The sequence below is a fragment of the Corapipo altera genome, unplaced genomic scaffold, assembly GCF_003945725.1.
Source record: "Corapipo altera isolate COAL_440 unplaced genomic scaffold, ASM394572v1 22b, whole genome shotgun sequence".
Classification (NCBI taxonomy): Eukaryota; Metazoa; Chordata; class Aves; order Passeriformes; family Pipridae; genus Corapipo; species Corapipo altera.
The window spans coordinates 29,039,445-29,061,826 of record NW_020884876.1 but is presented as its reverse complement, the minus strand read 5'-3'; the positions used below and the strand labels follow the sequence as shown (position 1 = coordinate 29,061,826).

Sequence of the window (22,382 nt, the reverse complement as noted above, 5' to 3'; positions counted from 1 at the left end):
TTGGCTTGCCACAGAGAGATAAAATGTGTCAATGTTGCTGATATTTTTTACGATCAGCATGGTAGTTGCAGCAACCTTTCTGATGTTTTGCAGTAAAGGTGTTTTATATTTGCTGATACGTAGCAGCATTGTGATTTCTCTTCTGAAAAATCTGGTCGAAAAGGTTATGGTCCCTTGCTTTTCTCCTCTGCTCCTTGCCAGGTTCTGGCTCAGCTACAGTGGCAATTACTGCCTATGATTTAAATGATGCAGTGCGGAGAGGGGTGAGGTGCTGGATCAGGGTGGAGCTAGGAGCAAATTTCATCAGACTTTAAAAAAAAACCAACCAGAAAACAGCTGTTGTAAAAGAAATTCTTGTGTGGATTTATACCTTAGTTTCCAGGGCGAAAAAGTATATCTGTTGATCAGTTCATTTTTTTTCTTTTTCCCTTTTAGCAGTTGCCTTGGCAGTCTTCAGTGATTTCCGCTATTCTGTACTGTCCTTGATAATGGTAGTCCCGAGAGAGAGAAGACTAGGAGCTCATTTCCTAGGTTCGTGTTTTCTTGTAAGCAGTTTTCTTGTAACTGGTTGGAGGAGTCTCTGAGAAAACACAATTCACTATGCCCAGTCTTCTACTATGAGTCACTAAATAGGCGACACACCATAAACAGTTTTGCTCTGTGAAGAATATTCCTTTGCCTGGTGATGTTGCAGAAGTTATACAGGTAACACAACTGCTTGACCAGGTCACCTTGGTCAGTGTCACAAAGACAAGTCCTTTGATCAGCAACTTCTTTTCAGTGGGGTGGAGTGGGCTGGAGAGATGTCATGGCAGATTTGCTAGATTTTTTAAGATTTCTGTAAAAACTTTTGCCATGTAAGAGCTAAGTATCTTTATTATTGCTAACAAGCAGATGAAAGGGAAGAAGAACCACAGGATGGTCAAAAATCAAAAGCATGACACCCGGTTATAAGCAGTATTTGCAAGGATAGTATTTGTGGCTGCAAATACAGGACTTTCCTATCCAGGCAGACCCCCTGCACTGCATGGACAGAGCAGCTGGACCTTTTGTGTGGAGCTTGTAGAATTAAGGTCCTTGTGGCAAACTACTAACAACCAAACAGTATTAGCTTTTAGGAGAAACTCTGATAGGAGTTCCTGTGTTTTGTCTGTATGGGTGCATGCTTAGCTGTGCCTCACAGATCTCCCCAATAGGATGTACCAAAAAAAGTCTCTTTCAGTTTTTCACATTTATAGAATCTAGAAATCTGTAGTGATTGTTCCTCACAGGTATGCAATTAACTCTGTACTCTCTTAGAGTCAGAATATGTTATTAAAACAAAGTTTTCCTCTAGTTAAGTTTAAGCATTCAGGAATCTCTGATGTTTAGCCTACTTAAAAGCATCTTTCATTTTTGTTATTTAAAGCAGGGCTACTGCTGGCATTTATGTAAGGTCCATTTCTTCTTATATTTGGTGTGTTAATTCCTTATGAAGCTCCATATTTAAAGAGTGTCAAGAAAATAAAGTGATATGTACCCTATAAAAATCAATAATTATAAAAGTAGACAGTTCTCTTCCTTCCAGACTCTCTTGCTTACTAGCTCTGGGATACAGTGTTCTTAACTTGAGCTCTGTACTGTTGCCTTTTATAGGGCAAAAATCAATAATCATGCTTAGCTATTTTATGGGATGTACATTTGCCAGATTCGTTATCTGTGTGTTGCAAATGAGAAAATTGAGAGCAGCTGTGTGACTTACCCAGGGTTGTACCTGAAATCTGACAGTTTTGTGTGTTTTCTGTCTTGAGCTGAAACCATTAGACCACTTTACCTCTCTCTGGGGAATTATATGGAAATGATGCTCTAGTCACGCAGAAATAGAATTTTTGCTGTTGATGTCAGTGGATCAGAGTTTCTCTCATGTTGCTTGGATTTTTTTCCTTTGTCTCTATTAAGTCTTTAAGGTGAATGTGTACCCAAGAGTTTATTGAAACAAAGGGCAGCTACTAGCAGCTACATTATAAAGAGAGGGAGAAAGGACAAGGTGTAGTGAAAAGCCAAATTACTTAGATCAGGGCCATGATTTACTGCCTCCGTTGATGTAAATTTCTTGATTTTCGAAGACTGCATCAAAAAGTATTTTTCTAGCACTGAATGAGTAGAATTAGATTTTTTTATTCATTGGTAAATATGTGTCCTGAATAGAGAAGAAGCATAAATATATTCTTCTTACTGAGATTTTAGGGAAGGGATTGGGCTTTTGTTTACTATTCTTAGGAGGCCATATCTCATGGGAATTTTGAAGTCTTATATTACTGACTACGGTTCTAATAGCAAATAAAAAGGAGCTTTTTTTTCAGCTGTTTCAAGTAAGTGCAGATGAAGAAAAAAATACAGAATTTAAGAGAGAATTTAAGAGTCTAATGGTAGTGTTTTACTAAAATCATCACAGAATCACAGAATATGCTGAGTTGGAAGGACCATCAAGTCCAACTCCTGGCCCTGCACAAGACCATCCCTAAGAGTCAAAACACATGCCTGAGGGTATTGTCTAAATGCTTCTTGAATTCCGTTGGGCTTGGTGCTGTGACCAGTTCCCTGGGGAGCCTGTTCCAGTGCCAAACCACACTCCGGGTGAAGAACCTTTTTCTAATATCCAACCTAAACCTCCCCTGACACAACGTCAGACCTTTCCCTTGAGTTCTGTCACTGGTCTCCACACAGAAGAAATCAGTGCCTGCCCCTCTTCTTGCCCTCACGAGGAAGTTGTAACTGCAATGAGATCTCCCCTCAGTCTCCTCTTCTCCAGGCTAAACAGACCAAGTGACCTCAGCTGCTCCTCATACGGCTTCCCCTCAAGGCCCTTCACCATCTTCTATGCCCTTCTTTGAACACTCTCCAAATCTTACATTGTGGCACCCAAAACTGCCACAATATTCAAGGTGAGGCCTCACCAGTGCAGAGCAGAGTGGGACAGTCCCCTCCCTTGACTGGCTGGTGATGCTTTGCCTGATGCCCTCCAGGACACAGTTGTCTGGCCCTCCTGGCTACCAGGGCACTGCTGACTCATATTCAATTTGCCATCAACCAGGGCCCCCCGGTCCCTTCCATGGCACTGCTTTCCAGCATTTCATTCTCCAGTCCGTACAAATATCCAGAGTTGCCCCATCCCAGGTGCAGAATCCACCACTTTCCCTTGTTGAACTTCATATGGTTGGTGATTATGAAGATGTCTGCTTTCTTTAATACTTCTTTTTTATCCTGTTTGTAGGATAAAAACACCTAGGTTTTTCCAGTGCTTTGCTATTCTCTGGTTACAGCAACTAGTTTTACTAACATCTAGTAATACTGTGTTTATACAGCAGAAAAGTAGCTTCACTAATGTTAAAATTTATATTTGTTCAATGCAGGAGGGAGCTAATCCCTTAGGGTCTCATTTCTAAAGAAAAACTGAACTCTGAGGGTGGAAAAAGTGAAGATACTAACTGTGTTCTTATTTATACATTTTTTTAAAATCTGCTTTTCCATAATAATTTGTTAAAGATCCTTCTTCAAAACTACAAATACTTTGTTTCTGAAAATGTTTCTACAGCCTTAGATTCTTGCTGGTCCTAAGGGTGTCATAGAGATTGCAATTTAATGATTCTTGCTAGGGAATAGAAGAGGGGATTGAGCCTAATCTGTCTAATCTGGACCTAAGTATTGTCATATACACTTCTATGGCTTCCATCAAGTCATAGGGACAAGCTGTAATGCTTCTCATCAGGCTTATGCTCTCGCCTTTCCTTTGACTATGACCCTAGTTACAAGAATTAGGTTTTTTGAAATTTCTTACCCTCCCATAGAGAATTTTCTGTCCTGAAATTTTACAGAAGAACATTGAGTCTCTTAAACAGAATAAAATTGCAATTGTTTCTGCTATTTTGTGGAATGTGCAGTATTTGATGGGCTGTTTCAGAAGACATTGGATCACGCTTTTTCTCCTTAGTAGCTGTGTTCTTAATCAGCAATTTTGGTACTTGAAATCTGGGCTATAATTATATCTTACATGGATGAGTTCAATTTGTTGGAAACAGAACGTTCCCCACTGTTCTCTGTGTCAGTTTATGTTTAATATAGAATAAAAACTGTTGAAAAATGTTCTCAAACTGTTCGGATGTTCTCTCTCTTATGATTTTGAAAGCTGTAGCTCCCAAGTCCACAAATAATTTACCACCAATTTCAAATTATCATCAGTTGGAAATGGGAAATGGAACTACTTCTGTGACAGACTGAAATGTTTTGTCCAAATAACCACTTTATGCCTATGATATATTTGCATCAGTCCATAAACTCTACTCTGTCCTGAAAACCAGTTCCTCAGTGTAGTTATCAAAGGAAAAACTCACTTTATGCAGTGAACTCATACTGTCATTTAGGTAATTGTCCTTGATAGTTGTATTTGTGTATTGGATGTGATACAGTGCCCATCTAATTACAGATTACTGTTTCTATGAGGGATATTAAGGAAAAAAAAAAAAAGATATTCTACTGAAAATTTTGAACACTTCATTGATTATTTTAGTTGTTTTAGAAAGCTGTTCCCTCTTTTTACCTTTCCATAAATAAAAAAATAAGTGATTTGCAATCACTTATTATCAGAAAATGCATATTACAAATATGCCACTGTGATTTTGAAATACTCTTACAATGTAGTTTTCCTTTCATTGCAGCCATTTCATCATTACATTGAAATAACAGAATGTTTTACCTCCTGATGACTAGTGCTGTAGCTAAATGTTCAAGGTCACTCTGTCTTGGATGGATTTTATTTTTAACATACGTAGCATTTTTGTTTAGCTAATCCAGGATGAAGCAGTCTTCTTTTTCTTTTCCTTTAGTTTCTTTGATAAAACTTGCCCAGGGACTCATTAAATCTTAATTCACAGTACAAATCTTAGCTCATTCCCTGCAGTGTAGCCTGGCGTTGATTCTTTGTAGATTTGTTCTTTTGTGAAATAATTGCATATCTTCTACCCGCTTTAATTCTCATGCTAGCCTGGGTGTTTTCAGAGGCAACCATTCATAATTGTCCCCCTGAAAGACTAACATGCTGAAAAAGACCAGAGAGAAACAATATACTTGAGTTTTTGGGTTGTTTTAGTACATAGTCCATCATGTAAAAGCCGTGCACAGCCTGTGCAGTGTGTTAAACCTATTACCTAGAGGTCCAGCCCAGGAAAACATGTAAGAATACACCTAATCACTTAATTTTTGAAGTGTGAGTAGTTTTATTGGTGTCAATGGGATTACTGGTGCTTAAAGCAAGTGAACTTATGTCCTGCACCAATGTGAACCTTCTGAAAACATTTCTGTTCTTTTGTGACCTTAAAGAACCTTATAAATACAATTATTTTAAAAATTGCCCAAAAAGCTGGGTTGAAGGAGTTCTCCTGGCATTTCAAGCATACTGAATTTACTAACTGATTCAGAAATACAGGAAGAAAGCCTTCTATGAAAAACTGGTCATAAACTAGAATTACAGTGTAGAGAATTCTATTTGCTATGTAATAACAAACAGGATTGTTTTGAGTAGTTGGATGTTTAGATAGTTCGTTGGTTTGTGTGGTTTTTAATCTGCATGTTTTCTTGGCTTATAGAAGTACTAGAAAGAGGTATCAGGATGAAAAGCCAGTTCTGCAGAGGCTGAAATAAATCAAGGGAAAAAAACCCTCATGCTGTTTAATGGAACTGTTAAGGTTTTTCTTTCACCTTGACAAAATTTTGCATTCCTTTCAATAGGATTTCCAATAGCTTCCTTGGCATCTTATATACCTTAATATGGTTTAAGCATTTGGAGTGTGAGCGTAATTCGTAATTCTAGAAGAATCTTTATCACAAACTTTGTTCTCTCGAAAGATATTTGTCATGACAACGCCTTTCAAAGGTGAAGTGAAAGTGACTTGATTAATGAAATAGTAATTTTTAGAGAAGTCCCTGTATCTAAAGATGTCCCTTTGAGTTCAGGAATAATAACTGGGCAAGGAGTGTGATTTTATATAAATTATTGAAGTTAATGTGTTATTGAAACGGAAGCACAATACACCAGTATGTAACTGAGAGGACACTTCTGCAAAAAGCTTATTAGGTCATTTTTTTAAACAACAAAAAACAACTTACTTTTGACAAACTAAAAACCCCCAAGGAAAAACGAAATCTACAAACTGTTTCTGTTGGTCTCAAGAGATGACATAACCAGTTTACAAATGTAATTGCAGGGAGCAGTATACATTGCTGAAAGTGTAAATTTGTCTTTTATCACTGTTGTTCTCCTTTTCTGTTAAAATAATAATAAAAAAGTTAAAACTGTTATAATATAGAAATATTATTTTTGAGCCATGTCTTAAAGTGTGTGTTAAAACTTATCTTTGTAAAACAACAACATCTGTTTTCTGCAGTTACTGCTGCTACTGTTTCAAGAAGCACTGCTGGGCTTGACCATTTGGGAATTTATTACATTTGTTGTGAAACCTGCCTTTCTGATTAACTGCTTATGTTCACTCCAATTAGGATCTCTGAAGTCGCTGAAGTGGGAATCCTTATGGGTGATTTTAGGCACTTACAAGCAGGGAATTAGTATGTGGCTGGTCTTTTACAGTCTGAATTGCTGAAATGCTCTGCCCCTGTATGATCAATCATTTCGCTACAGAGAAAAAAAAGGCACACTTTCTTCTCCTTCACTGAAATGTGTAAGTAGTCGATTGTATAGTTGCCCTGAGGTTTAGTGTTCTTCAAAAGAACAAAACATTGGGGCACAGTTATTGTATAGGAAATAATACACCCAGCTATTTTGTCCTCTTTTCTTCAAGGATTGCCGGTTGCCTGTACTGAATGTGTATTATTATTTACTAACATCAGTGTGTTCTGACTATGTGTTTCCATTGCATTACTCACATTCTAAATTCAGTGTGTATGATAATGTACTTAGGGGTGCCATCATTTAAGACTGCAATCAGATGGATCCTATCAGAAAGTTGGGAAAAGAAAGTCTTATTTTCAAAATAATCTTTGAGAAGTGCTGGAAAGGTATATAATCCCTGCTGCATAAGTGGAGATCAAGGTTAAATGTTTGAAATACAGAAAATTTATGTACAGGAAGACCATAGGAATTAGCACTCTCATCTGGTGCTAAGAGTGGAAATCAGCATTAGATCGCTGACTTCAGATACGTCCAGTGTGTGGGTGGATAGTGGCTGCTACAAGAGGATACTTCTAGGTGTAACACAGAGCAAATGTGAATCCCATTTCCATTTGTGACTGGAGCTGGACAGTACAAATGTACTTAAAACTACATGTAAAATGTGTATGTTCAGAGTTCAGAACCTGCCTAGGGTGAATATGATCATTTATATCTTGCTTAATCCCACAGTTTGCTGTAGCACTACTATGTGCCATAGCACTATATGTACCGTAGCACTACTACTACTGCTTTGTCTTTAGCTCTACCAGTCAGAGCATTTGCATCTTACAGGTGGTATTTCTATATTGCATTCATTGCAGTGTTCTTCATTGTAAACTGAGAGCTATCTGGATTTTTTCTTGCCTGGGAATCTCTAAGCACAGTGTAGTTAATTAGTTTAAGACTTTAGGACATGTTGTTTGGAGTCCCTTAAAAATAAATAATACTTTGTCTATTTGTATTTCATTTGATATGATAGCAGCAAAACGAGAACTAGCACTTTCTTTTTTTCATTATCATGCTAAAGGTCAATTTGAAAAAAAAAAAAAAGAAACTTTAAAGCAAAGTTCCTTTCAGAGACCCCCAATCCAAATGTATTTATGTTTTATGGCAGGTGTTTCAGCAATTATTACTAATTGGAAAATTAGATGCCGTTGCTATAGCAGCATCTTTCTGCACTAATTGGTTTTGGCACATTTTAACTAGCACTAGCTCAGCTAAACACAAAGCTATTCAAATGAGACAAGTGAAAGTTTGTATGGAAATGGTGAGCCAGTGCTGCAACTCACTACCTTAACCTTCCACCTCTTAGTGGTGGAAAGTAAAGCAGAAGAAAACAGGAAATTCGCGACATTCTGAGCTACAGTTCTTCAGTCCCGATTCTTCATTTCTATTTTGACTGTATTGGTTTCTGCAGGGTCAACAAACTCACGTGATTTTCCTTTTCAGACTGTCTTGCTACTGGCTCAACTGCCTCTCTATTTGCAAGTATGTTGTTGCTTAGATTTGGGTGGGTAACGTGTTTCTTTGCTGATCTCAAAAACCTCTGAACTCATCTTTCCTTGACCTTTCTTGTGCTTTTTCCTTTGGTTCCAGCAGTAAATATTTATTGGGGCTTTGGTCATTGAAGTTACTTCCATGTACAATGTAACATTTGTTTTCTAGGCAGTTTACATTTCTATTTTAGTATCTCTTTGCATGTGCCTCACAGTAGGATGGAGCTCCACTGACATGCTGCAAACTGTGGGACTTTTATACTTTAGGTACATTATTCCCTTATTGAACTTTGAGAGATAGAGCTTGCTATGTAAAATTCTTTTTCTTTTTTTAAACCTTCTCTACCTCTCCTAGATTTTGTGAAGATTTTGAACTCTTGGAGGTTGGTAGAATTTGTGAACAATTGTTTCAAATCTACTTGCTTCCCCCTGCCCCATCCCTGCATTCTAGAGGACCTTCCCATCCACCCTTCCTTCTGTTGTAGGTACCACATGAAGGGGAGAGAACAGTTGCTTGATATTAACTACGGTTCAACTTATCTCTTCACCATTTATTCTCTGCCTTTTCTCTGTTAGAGTCTTTTTGAATTACTGAAAATTAATTTGAAGAGCTTCTCAAAGCAAGGATACTATAAAGTATTTCCTACTCTATGTCTGACTCGGGAAGGCATAGTGGAGGTGTGAGTGTGCACTATGTAGTCTGCTGGAGAAAAAGAAGATTCCTGTTTCGTAGGTTGCATGAGCTACATTGAGAGGTCTTGTGTGTGTGTTCACAAATATTTTATGTTATTCAAAGTACAGTTAGAGCCATGCCTCTTTTCCCTTCAAGCTCTTTACGTGGTTCTGTGCCAAAATATTGAAGTGCTGTGTGCCATAAATGTTAATAATTTTTCATTCTCAAGTATGTTTCTTAGTGAGTAGTGAAATAAACCATTTTGATGATATGAGTTTAACTTCAAAAAAGGCAATTCTATAAAGATGGGATTTCTATTTGAAGGTGCATCATTTGGGCATTAGATAATGTATATGAGGGTTTGATTTTTAAATGTGACATTAATGACTGTTAGTCATGCCTTGGCACCTTTTAAAATAGCTTTTGCAGTTATAATTTTTTTTGGTTTGTTTATAAAAGTAAACTCTTGGTTTAATGAGATGCACAGTGATAAGAAGTAATCAGAGGTACAAGTTCTTTCAGGGAATGACAAATACACCATTGATACTATAATGAGAAAGTTTGAGTTCTGAGGCATAGAGAATATTCAAAGTTAAAGGATGATTTGTTTTTTTTTTTCATCTCCCTTTATATATCAGTTGAAATGCTTGCTAATTTGGGAGACAGAAAGAATGCCCTGAACCCCCAGAGAAGTTGCTGCATGTATACTTCATGCTTCTATAGTAGATATTCTCTAATAAAAGGAGAGGGAAGAGATTTTGAAAACCCATGTTGGTTGTTGTGACACTCATTCTAGGACAATTTTGTTTGTCATTCTTAGTTCTTAATAGCTGGTGTCCTTTCTTTGACTGTAGCATAGCCTTAAGGCTATTTTAAAAGAAAGAAAGAAAAAACACCTCAAAATAAAATAATAAGGAAAAGTCAAGGTGACTCTCATCAGTTATATAGAAAACAAACAGATGTTACTCTTATTTTTGTGGTACTTCTGAAAACTGGTATTGTATCAAATCCCACATGCATGTATATGTGTAACTAACACTCCTCTCACAAAAAAACCCCTTACTTTCTCATTCAAGTTTGAATTCTACTGTGTTTAATAACCTTTCTTCTGATAGTTACTCTTTTTTTCTTATCTAATCTCATCTGTTTTGTAGTAGAGTTATACCTGTGATTTGGGAAATTATGAAATTTCAGTTAGAAGACTAGACGCAGCTTGAATGTACCTCCAGCAGCACAAAATTCTAATCAAATGAAATGACAAGTGCAAAGATTCCCAAACCTACACCTAAAATGTCTTCAGCAGTTTGGAATTCAAAGTAGAAATGTCACCTGCCTTTTTTTCAATCGTGTTTTGACCTACATTTATTAGAAGGAATTTCCATACAGCTGGTAGCATACCCACATGTTGTAGCTGTGATCTTCTTGGCTTTGGCATTGTTATTGACTCTAAGAAGATAAGGAGATTCTTAGTCCATCCCCTCTTCCCAGGCTTCTCTGTTTCTTCTGTTTCTTCTTTTTTTTGTCCTTACCCACCTATTATTTTCTCTTGTTTCATGCCTCATTAATAAATCTTAGTAAAATAGATACTTTGTTTTCTTCATATCCTACCATCCATTCAGTAAAAAATTGGAATTCATTGTGGTATATGCACTACCAGTAAATCTGATAATAGTAGTGAATTTTAATACATCAAGTGATAAAAAGACTTTTCCATTTTGGAAATGAGTAAAAAATTTAGTTCAGTTGCAGAGTGTGGGAAGGAAGAAATGTTTTGTGCCAAATTAGGTTTTGTTGTGCCACACATGCTTTGTGTGAGGCATGTAGCATTGTATTCTTAGGGAAGTATGCATTAACAAGGTATCAGGGAATCTGACAAGCAACAAAGGCAAGGGACTGAGCTGCAATTCAGAATGTTTTAATGTAGTTACAAGGCATTCACTTGTTTTGAAAACGCTTTGGTATAAGAGGTTGGAAAAAATAATGTTCAACTGATTATTTCTAGATGAATTCTGAGGAAGGGACAGGCTTAAATGGAATAGAAAGTGTTTCTGAAAGGTGTACCAGCCTTCACACTGAAGGAATTATAAAATCAAGCAGCAACAAAAATATGCATAGTAGTAGCACCACACAGGTTCATAACAGCAATTCCCTGCAGCTGTGTATAAGGTTGTATTGTAGGGGTTTTTTGCAATAAATTCCTTAAGCAGCTAGGATGTTATTGAAACACTATGCTAAAAGGCTTCTGTAAAAAGCTGATGGGTAGCCCTGTATTAAAAAGAATGGTTTGGGTTGGAAGTTATCTTTAAAGGTCGTCTGGTCTAGCCTCCCTCCAGTGAGCAAGGATATCTCCAACTAGATCAGGTTGCTCAGAACCCCATCCAACCTGGCCTAGAATATTTCCAGGGATGGGACATCCACCACCTCTCTGGGCAACCTGTCCCACTGTTTCACCACCCTCACTGTAAAAAAACTTGACATTCCTTCAGTTTAAAACCATTACCCCTTCTTCTATCGTAGCAAGTCCTACTGCAATCTGTCCCCATCTTTGTTGTAGGTCCTCCTTAGATAATAGAAGGCTGCTTATCTGCAGCCTTCTCTTCTCCAGGCTAAACAACCCTAACTCTCTCAGCCTTTCCTCATAAGAGAGATGCTCCAGACCTCTAATCATCTTTGTTACCCTCCTCTGAACCTGCTCCATCAGATCCTCTGTGCTGGGGACCTCAGAGATGGACACAGCACTGCAGGTGGGCTCTCATGAGAGCAGAGCAGAGGGATGGAATCACTTCCCTCGACCTGCTGCCCACCCTGCTTTTGATGCAGCCCAAAACATGATTGGCTTTCTGGGCTGCAAGTGCACATTACTGGGTCATGTCCAGCTTCTCATCCACCAGCACCCCCAAGTCCTTCTCCACAGGGCGGCTCTAGATTTGTTCATCCCCCAGCCTGTGTTGATACTGGGGCTTGCCCTGACCCAGCTGCAGCACCTTACACTTGGACTTGTTGAAATTAATGAGATTCCCATGGATCCACCTCTTGAGTGGATGGTATCCCATCCTCCAGGTGTGTCAACTGCACCACTCAGCTTGGCGTCATCTGCAAATTTGCTAGAGTGCACTCGATCCCACTGTCTATGTCATTGATGAAGATAATAAACAGTACTGGTCCCAGTAGACCCCTGAGGGACACCACTCATCACTGATCTGTATCTGGACATGCCAAAAAAGGTAAAATACTGTATTGCTCAGGTGAGCATAGGTCAAATTAATTCATATATATGAAACAAACAGAAGAAACAGTCAGCAGAGCTAAATCTAATAGCAAACTTCCATGATTGACCATTTGTTCAACAAAGAATCATATTTTATTGAACCAAATCAAAATCTCAGATGCTGAAAAAAGTTGAGCAAAGCATGAGCACATCAATTAGACTGTGGTTTAGATATGAGAATTGTAAAAATATTTGTGGTTTCGATTTGCCTGCTGGGATTTTTATAATTATTATTATTTTTAAGGATTAACTGGCAAAACACTCTTATCTATAGATTCTGGAAACAAAAAAGAAAGATTTTCTTTTTACGGGAAAAGAATAGACACGAAAGATAATTGCCTTCAGGAACTGAGAAATTAAATATTTCCTACCAGGCAGTTGGAAATCAAATTTGAGAGCTCGATACGCTGCCTGTAAAATAAAAATCAAAATGAGACGTATCCAGAATCATGTCCCTTTTCTTTTGTAGTATGTGTTTTATTTATATTTTAATTTGGTTTTGTAAAGAAGCTAAATCAACAATCTGAAAAAAGGTCTTCTGCTTGAAGGTGATACAAATTAATATACATCTCAGCAATAAAATCTTTCTCCAATAACAGTTTGCTTCAGCTTTTGGCATAAGAGAAGAGATTATGTCCAATCAAGTTTTTTATTCTTTTTTCTACCAGGAGTGATAATGTTTTCTCCCTCCCTGCCTGTCTCATCCCCACCCCTCTGCAGTAGTGCTTTGTTTTAATGTGAAGATTTACCAGTTAGGTCTAGGACAATTAACACAGGGGCCATCAAGCATTAATCCAGTGACAATTGCTTTCATGCTGACTGGGAGAGTTCATCATCTAATAACCATTCCTTTCTTTTCTTGGCAGTCAGTCACCTTTTTCATGTGTATACTCATATGATTCATTTATAGATATGTATTTTTGAACTATAATCCTCGCTTTCCTAATAGAGCCATCAAATTAGTTTAAAAGCTCATGCTATTTGTAATAATGAGTTATTGGTGTTGGCTACTTGTATTATTTGTTACAAATAAAATTAAATTAATTGAATCAAACAGGAGCTTTTACAAATATTCTCCTACCACTTGGGGATTGTGAGTATCTGCCTTCATGTGGGCAACTAATATATACAGAGTGCTCCATACAGTATTTGAGCTTACACAAGAAGAAAATACTTTGGGATAGCAATGGCTTCCATTGACTTTTGGTCAGACCTGTAATGTAATCACATCAAAACTGCCACTGGTAATCACATTCATGGTGATTTGTAGAAGCTTCATATTCACCCCTTAAAAACAGGAAAATGAGTTTGGATTGCTGGGGTATGTCAAACAGGGACAATTACAGGAAATAGTATAGAGAACTGTGGAAGTATTTATTTAATGTAGCAAAGCAAACATTGCAGTTCTGCACTTTTTCAGTGAATATGGGACTAGATTTGCAGTTTGCAATAGGGAGAGAAGTCCAGATTTCACATGTTGTTGTTATGGTTTAACCACAGACAGCAACCAAGTACCACACAGCCATTCACTCACTTCCACACCAGCAGGATCAGGGAGAGAATCAGAAGAGTAAAAGCTAGAAAACTCCAAGGTTAAGAAATCATCTCTATATCATCATCACTGTCTTCAGTGCAAATCCAAAAAGTAACCCAATACTAGCCATTGTGAAGAAAATGGACTCTACCCTAGCCAGTACCAGCACAGTTGTTCATTGTTACATATTTCTTTTTAGCATTAACACTTTTTTTTATGAAACCACAGGAGGCTATTTTTAGAAATAAATGAACTATAGTGAAAATATGAGCTGAAAAGGTAGCTGTAAATGTGTGCTTCAGCATTAGGTTCTGATTAAATTAAAATTGGAATATGAATCCCTAGGCATTCAGTTAAGCTGTGTACAAACATTTACTGCAGTGTTATGTTCTGATCTAGATATAATCATCCAATGGTCTTTACCCTTTTCTCTATTGAATTTATAATTTACAGGTGGTTAAGTCAAAATTCATTGCTGACACCTGGCTTTGAGCAGGAGGGGAAACTACATGACCAGCAAAGATCTCTTCCAATTAGAATGATGCAGACTGTGTAATAATCAATCAATAAGATGTGGATATATCTATACCATATGCATTTTTGAATTGGTTCTTGAATATTCTAGAAGCACTTTGCATGCAAATGTATATATCTGAATTCAGTTGCGTAGGCAAAAGCAACAACAGCTAGAAATGGGAAGTGAAAATAACTTTACAAACAAAATCATTTGATTTTTTACCTCCCTTTGAATCCAATGAAGAAATTTTCCTATGGTTGATGCTGGGAGTAATTCAGGGCTAAATAAGGCCAGTCTTAAAAAAAAAAAAAAAAAAACAAAAAAACAAAACAACCCAAAAAACTTTGCAGAGTTGGATATCATAGTTATGAACCAGGTACAAGACAAAAAGTGGCCATTAGTGGAAAACTTGGTTCAGGTAAGAGGACCTAAATACGTGAGATCAGCCTCAATCAGACTTTCAGCAGAAGGGTGGCTTTTGACAGGAGGAAGGGGCTGAGGAGAGTGAGGGTGGAAGTTGCCCAGCAGTTTCAGTCTGAATTTCCAATGCACAGCCCTAAAATAGAACTACTTTTACTGAAGTGTGTACAGTTGATATGCTTTAAATGAAAGATGTCTTAGGCAATAGTGCCTAAGAGACCTGTAAGACCAGGTTCGTGAAAGACTTAAATGAGCAAAGCAGGGTAGCTTTAAAACAACTTGTATAAAACGGAAGGCAGGGATAGCAAAATTCAAGTTCCCTTAAGTCAAGTCTCCTGAGAGGAGAAAGAATCAGGAGATAAAAGTGAATAAGAAATTAATGTAACGTAACATCTAAAGTATGAATGAGAAGTCTGCAAATGAGTTAATATTTTCTGATTTCATTTTTTTACAATATTTACAAAACATTTTCTTTAAATGTAAGAACAGTGTTTCAGCAGAGGCATGCAAGGATTCACAATTTATAAGAAATTTTCACCTAAGCGATTTGAGCAGGTTTTTGTTGCCAGTAAGAGAGTTACAAGGAAGCATTCAATTAACAAAGGGAAGCTAGCTGTACAGAAATATCACTTGGATTATCCATTTGAAACGTGTATCCTATTGCTATCACATAAGGGAGTGTAAGTACCCAGAAAGATTGTTACTGCCTTGTCTGATTGTATCTAGAGCTAACCTAGTATGTATAGGTTGGCCTTATGAGATTGCAAACCGAAAGCTGGTGTGAAAGTGTATTTTAAGATCTTTCACTTATATGTGGAAGCAGATTGCTGAAAAGTGCATGTAAATGTTGATTCAGAGTCGAAAATGTGCCAAGAGACTGTTAGTAAAATATTTACTGATAACTTTAAGATGGAAATACATCTTCCTTATTGAGCTATAGCTTCAGTTTCGAGTGTATTTGGAGGAGGAACATATTTGTATTAATCTATCTATAGACTATGGAGCCACATTGGCTCTTGGGGCTATTTTCTTTTAGTAATTTTATTCATGCTTGGCATAGCTTTCAAAAAAGTGAAAATGAATGTGTCTGATTGTGTGCTATCATCTTCAATTGCACATAGATTTAAATATTTTGGAGTTGTATGAAGGCCTTATTTTAGGCCACTATAGGAACAAACCATTTTTTTCTTATTACTCTGTTTAAGGTAAAATACATTGCAATGTGAAATCTAATAAAGGAAAAAGGCACAAATGATAAGCAGTTTGTCATCGGAGGGAATGTAAAGACTGTATGTTGTCCATTATTAAAGTTGGATAATGCTATAAAAGACATTAAGTTGAAAACAATCATTTGTGAAAAGTAGTGGAGGGTTTTACTTGCTTGGGCTTTTTTTTTGGTATTTTCAAATTCTATCTTTCTAAAAGGAAAAAGAATTCTTGTTCTGCTTGAGTTTTTCTTGAAAGCCTATGTCTCCCTACTTTGACTATGGTTTTTCATTTATATTTATGCAGATGATTTTTCTTCCAAAGTCTCAAGCTTTCCACCTCTCTGTATTCAACTTGCCAAAATGAACCTGAAGGATGGATGGTTTCTACATAAGTAGAAGTGGTCTTAGCACTTCAAATTTTAAATGGGATTTATTTTTTTTAATTTTAAATGGGAAGGTTTTAAAATGAGCAGTTGAGTGAAGGCTTGAAATTCAAGTAGAACACAGGGCAAAGCTATCCTAACGAGCATAGTCCTATTGAATCAACTTGCACAAAAAATAGGTCATGTTACAAAAAGTGGATTTTTCTATCAAGATGGTAAAAATGTTTAAAACCAAAATGAGTGAATTTCCATGTCCTGAAATGAAGAACTCTACAGCAGGCATCTCAGGAATTTATGGAAAAATAAGTGATAGGACACTGCTACCAAGTTCTAGAGTTGAGCTGGGACTCGCATGGTAAAAGGAGCTGTTACAAGCTATTTTCTAAATGCAGTTGAAAGAGGCAGTACTTATGTCAAGGGGGCTATGGATCATATTATGGTAGTGAGGATATACTGGAGAGCTAGATACAGATTTTGATTTGTGAAAGGGCTTTTGAGGTGTTTGTGCCTACTAAGGTTGAGCGTGCAGAGTAGTACACAGTGATCGAGAAGATGTTAATGAATAAATTTCTTGCACCTAAACTGAAGCTTTGGAGAAAAGATTTGATAGAAGTCTGCATATTTTAGAATATGGTGGCACTATATATGAAGACATACTAATGTCATTATATTGAATTAACTGATATATATATATATATAACCTTTTAAGAGTTAAGACATTGCACTGGAAAAGTAGTAGATCCAAGGAAGCCTTTACTGAACCTCACCTCTGAACTCAGAGTAGCAGCACACTGGTCTGTTAATCATTTCATTGATACACTCAGTGAGTGAAGTGCTGTGTAATACAAGTGTAAACTGTCACACCAAAGCACATCTTACCACTTTAACATTTGCCCTCTTTGTGAAAGAAATATATTCTGCTCTTACGAGAGAACGTGAGAGTGATGTAGCAAGTTGTTCTGTCTCTAGGAAATCTTACATATTGTTGATAGTATGCCATCATGTATTGATGTGGAATTATCTTTCAGAACACTTGTGAGATCAGTTGAACCTTTTTTTATGTGGTTATAACTAAGACTTCAGTATAACCTGTCTTTTAAGACTGTGCTATTTATTCTTAGTAGTACTCTGAAACATTCTGAGATAGTGGTCTGGTTTCTGTGGTGAGAAGAATATTCAAAGTTCATGTCAAAGTATTATGTGCTTTGTCTAGGGAAAATGTTGTATATCATGAGTTAGGCTCTTTTAAAATCATAACATGAAGTTGAAGTTGTTTTGAGGTTTTGGGTTGTTTTGTGGGAGCAGAGGGGGGTTGGGATTTTTTTGTGTAGTTTTTTTTTTAATCTCCCTTTTTAACCATGTAATAGGTGGATTTGTGCTCTAACAGAATAGAGGACCCTTATTGGAAAAGCATTCATTTGACAGGTAGTGAGCTCTTCTGTTTATTTCTGGCATTGATTGGTCTGTTGTTAATGCACATCTTTGTGGAGATTCCTCATAGAAAGTGACAAAAAAAGAACAGCAATATTTGTGTAGTTATTCTGCAGAGGGGGTATTCAGTTGAATTGATTTGATCATTTCATATATTGCAGTACTGAGGCTTCCAAGTTGCTCAAGGTGAACCCAGAGGACTTTGGTTGCTATATTAAGTTAATAACAGGTGAAATCATAACTTTAGAGTTCAGCTAGATATAGGAAACACATGCAGTTGATAAAGTATTTTTATTGAAAAGCTTCCTTTGAAAGCAAGCTAATACATACTTGGATGTTTTGCTTTGTTGAATAGGTTGCATTATGAACCCTTTTCATTTGAACTTCCTTGCTGCTGTTGTCCCAGAATAGCTATAGTCATAAATATTTAGACTGGTTGGTGTTTGTAGTCATTACTTTAAAAAGTTGACAGTGACTGGTTCTGTTCAATGCGAGGATGTGAGAAATAAAACAGCTGTGGGAACTAAATGCCAGATTCTCTTGCAGAGTTCATTGGAGTTTTCAGCAAATACTTAACTGTGACTTCTGACAGAAACTGTGTCATACTCTCACCTTGACAAGATTAAAAATTGATAGTGTTTTCAAAAAGAACTGAGTTTTGTAATGTTCTGATTGCATTTCTGAAAGCTAAGTGAAAAGAAATTAGAAATGACTGACTGAAGGAATGTAAACGGAACAACTGTGTATCTGCTTGTCTGGTGCATAAAATCCACATTCATTTTAGGGCTGTCTTGGGTAATCAAACATTCCTGCATTAAAAATGAGGGGATGCTGAGGATATGTTATATGGAGGCAGAAAAGCTAAAATAAAAGCCTCTCTTATTTTTCTCTTTTGAGGAACAGAGACTGTGGCACCAAATTGCATGGCAAAGGAACGTACAGAAAAATTAGTCTGTGCCCTGCTTTCACAGGGAACACAACTCCTAGGGAATCTATCCTAAGCTTGAGTTAACTAGCTGATTAGTCCTTAGTTCAGCATCTGGTGCTATGGTAAATATTAAATAAATTAGTCTGATTGCATAGAGTACTTAAGCTTCTCTGGCCCTCCCAGGCAAGCAATCACTTCAGACTGAAATCTCAATATATTTTGTGACACAGGCTATAAGATGTAGGCAGGAATCAAGACCTGAGCAGATGTATTTTCTTTTCATACTGTGTTTGTGTGCAAAGCAGTCTAAAAATTGTGTTTCCCTCACTGGCCTTTTGAATAGGCCAGATGTTATAAATGAGGCATCCTGGCATCTTCACTTTTAGCTTACAGATCTGGATGGATTCCTGAGCTCTGACTTTTCAGGTACTGATATCTGTTTTCTCCTCACATGTATATTTAAAAGTGAAATTTAGGGGCTGTCCATTTTTAAACCTTCCCTCCAGAAAGTCTCTGTTCACAAAGAGTGACTTTTTCCAGTTTCCTTACCTGGGCATGTTAATTGGCTGCTGATGAAGTGTATGTCACTGCACTCACTGGACTATTTTGGTATTTGTTGGAAGAATAATGTGTGTTGCAATATCAAGAATATAATTTTTAAAATCTATTTCATGTGAAATGAATTAGCAAAGAGATTTATTTATGCATGTTAAGTTCTTTAGAACTAATTGAAGTGATTAAGAAAGGTGTAATCATCATGAAAACTGCTTCTCATAAATGACAACCTGACTTGCTGGCATTTTAGCAATGAGTTGATACAGGCAGAGGGATCAACCAAGAAAACCCCGTTTTTGCACAGTGATCTGGAGATGTTGATTCTGTACCTCTGTTTTGTGCATTTACATGATAAAGGTATAGAAGATGCTATTGTTAGCATGTTTTATGTACCCTTTGAAAGAACTTCAGACCATTGTAAATCAAAATGAGTTACATACCTTAAAATGTATGAAAATCAGTGTCATGGTGAACTTCGTGCATGCATGCAACTGTATTTAAAGATAAATCGAAATTCAAACTTAGCTGTATACTGAGAAGAGTATTTTGAGAGATGCTATTCAGTAAGTGATCTCTTAGTTAAAATTATGCAGCAAAAAGATGAGGAAGAGTTACCCCCTTGGAAGCTTCAGGTGCATGTGCTAACCTTTATAAGGCATTAACTTAGTAACTACAAGGTAATTAGTAATCTAAAATGCCTCTGTATTATTGATAGCATTATCCCTTTGTAAGACTCTACATATCCATGAATCACAGGGCACTTGGAAAACTTAATAAAGTATTTAGTTTGAAGCAATCGTGGAAGCCTAGACACTTTTAGGATTACCACATAGAGAGGACAGAAAGAAAATTATATGTAACTGGAACTGTTGAACTACCATGAGTTCTAGCAGAGCCTGAATTTTCTGCAAGCCTGAAACTTGGCTTAGTTTTGAAAAACTCTATTTATTATTGTGCCAGATGATACTGAAGGATAACATTTATTTCTGGAGTATGTGAAAAGCAAAGGAAGGCCTGGTTAAAAGATAAATATCTTTTCCCTTGAGAAGACAAATTACTCTGGAAATCAGAAATGTTAAAAAGTAGTGCAGTCAAATTCATTGGCATCTTGCTTTTCAAAATAGCATTATGTAATTAGAAATACATAATTTTTGTCAGTAGTGATAATAATAATCAACAATCAATAATTAAATTCCCAATTCTTTGGTTGATGAATTTGTATAAGCTGAGGCTGTGTAAATGTTTTCTATTTGATTAACGGCTGGGGAAAATGTACATGCTACACATTAAAAGTACAGGAAAAAGAAGAAAACTAGTGGCTAAATAAGCAAGTAGTCATTTAACCATTGTCAGACCAATTTACTTTTGTGCTTTTTGTTTTTTATATGATTTCACAAATCATTTTAATGTTTTTAAATGATGAACTGAAAACTTACTTTTAGGAGGTATGCTCATTTAAGGTACCACTGTGTACCTCAGCTTTTCTAGAAAGCCTTTAGGCAAAACAGGATAACATATAGTTGGGAGAATGGGGAGATTGTGGTGCTGCCGTTGTGCAATGTGTGTTCTTCAGTATTTCTAACTTTGCTGTAGATAAATTTCCTTAGTATTTCAAATAACTGTATTTTGTTTTTGAAAGACTTAAGGGAGCACTGGAAATAATAGGTAAAGCCTTAGCAGCCACTGAAGAACTCATATGAGTGCTAAGTGTATGATTGGATTTGGTACCCAAACCAACTTGCCCTTTGGCTACTATGAGATGTTAGCTGGAGATAAATGTGGGGTTTGACAGTGCTGAAATAACCCCAGAAATAACTGTGGCATTCGGGGATAGTGCACTTGCAGGGCACTTGCCTGCCTTGGAGGAAAAGTGAACACACTGCCTGTTTTCCCTATTTTCCTGGTAAGTAGGAGAGCTTACTGCCTTTTCCTGGCAGCCTTGCAACCTTGAAAACAAGAGATGCAGATACTGATGCTTTTGCTGCTCTAACACAAGTTAACTCTGGCTTGCCCTCTTGGCTACTTGTTGCAGTGACTGCGGCCTCTTACTGCAGTTGCAGGAAGGAATTGTTCTTTGAGTGACAAGCTTGGGGCATAGTAAGACAAATAGTTTCTGCAGAGCTACCCAACACTGCATGTGGCCATAGCATAGCAGTGTCACAACCATAGTATCTAAAGTGAAGAATAATCATAATTATTTCATCAGTATTCTGGTTTTCCTTTAAAAAAGGGATAAGGGATCAGTGATGTAAAGATGGTTTTTCTGTTGCACTTTTTAGATATGCATATATATGCTTCACTTGTCCTAGCTAAAGGAAAATGGCATTTTACAAGACCTGAAAGAGCAAATTATCTTCAAGAACCAATGCCTAGTACTGTCTAAATGTCTGGTAAATCAGTTCCCAGCCTTGACTTCTAAGAGATGGTAGAAGTCAAATTGACTTCAAAGGAAGCCAAGCTCCACTCAAGTCTTGTAAGTTTCAGGTGTTTGATCTTTTTTTTTTTTTAAGGGAATACTTGCAAACTAAATTTTACTGTAATTTAGTCACCCTTGACTACCCAGTCCAAATGATCAGAATGGTCTTTTACATTGGAAAGGAGGATGCAGTCTTGGACACAAATTTAAAGCAAAGCTCTGATTCATAGTTTAGATTCAGAATGAGACAACATAGTTTAAAAGTGGTGCTTTTCAAATTTTATACACTAAAGTTTCTCTTTACCTAGTCACCCTCTTTCTTTCTGTTATTAGTTTGCTTTTATGGGATTGGTTTATTGATTTTGGGGGGGAGCAGGCGAGTGTGCTGAGGGAGATTGTGGGAATAGGGGATCACGTTGGGAAGATATTTGCCTACAGATCCTAACTGGTATGACTTGCTTGGTATTTGATTCATGGTTTGATTACATGCACAGTTGGTATTTCAGAGGTGTGTGGTAATTGGTGGCATAATGCACAAAAGATGAAGCACTCTGTCTACTGGTGGAGCATACTGTGTATATTGATTGGGCATTTAATAAAACTGCTTCCTGTCAGCTGTCAAAAAACTGACCCAGTGAGGACATGTTGAAGAATTGTGGAGAGAAGATAAGGAGGAAGTGGCAGGAACCAAACAGTACTGCACTCACTTTCCTTCATACCTGTTTGAAATGTACTTTACCTTCAAACAGTGACAGTATCAGCTAAGACATTGATGTAATTGAACCTTCTTATTATTGTAAAGAAATTCATATTGATATATACTCCATATATTGTCCTTTCCATCAAATTTAAT

General features: G+C 36.9%; 1 protein-coding gene across 4 annotated transcripts in view; it reads left to right on the top strand.

Moving 5' to 3' along the window:
• The window catches only part of CCSER1 (coiled-coil serine rich protein 1), a 572,831-nt gene that overhangs the window by 425,628 nt on the left and 124,821 nt on the right, over positions 1-22,382 (top strand). The gene's annotated exons all lie outside the window — the stretch shown is intronic.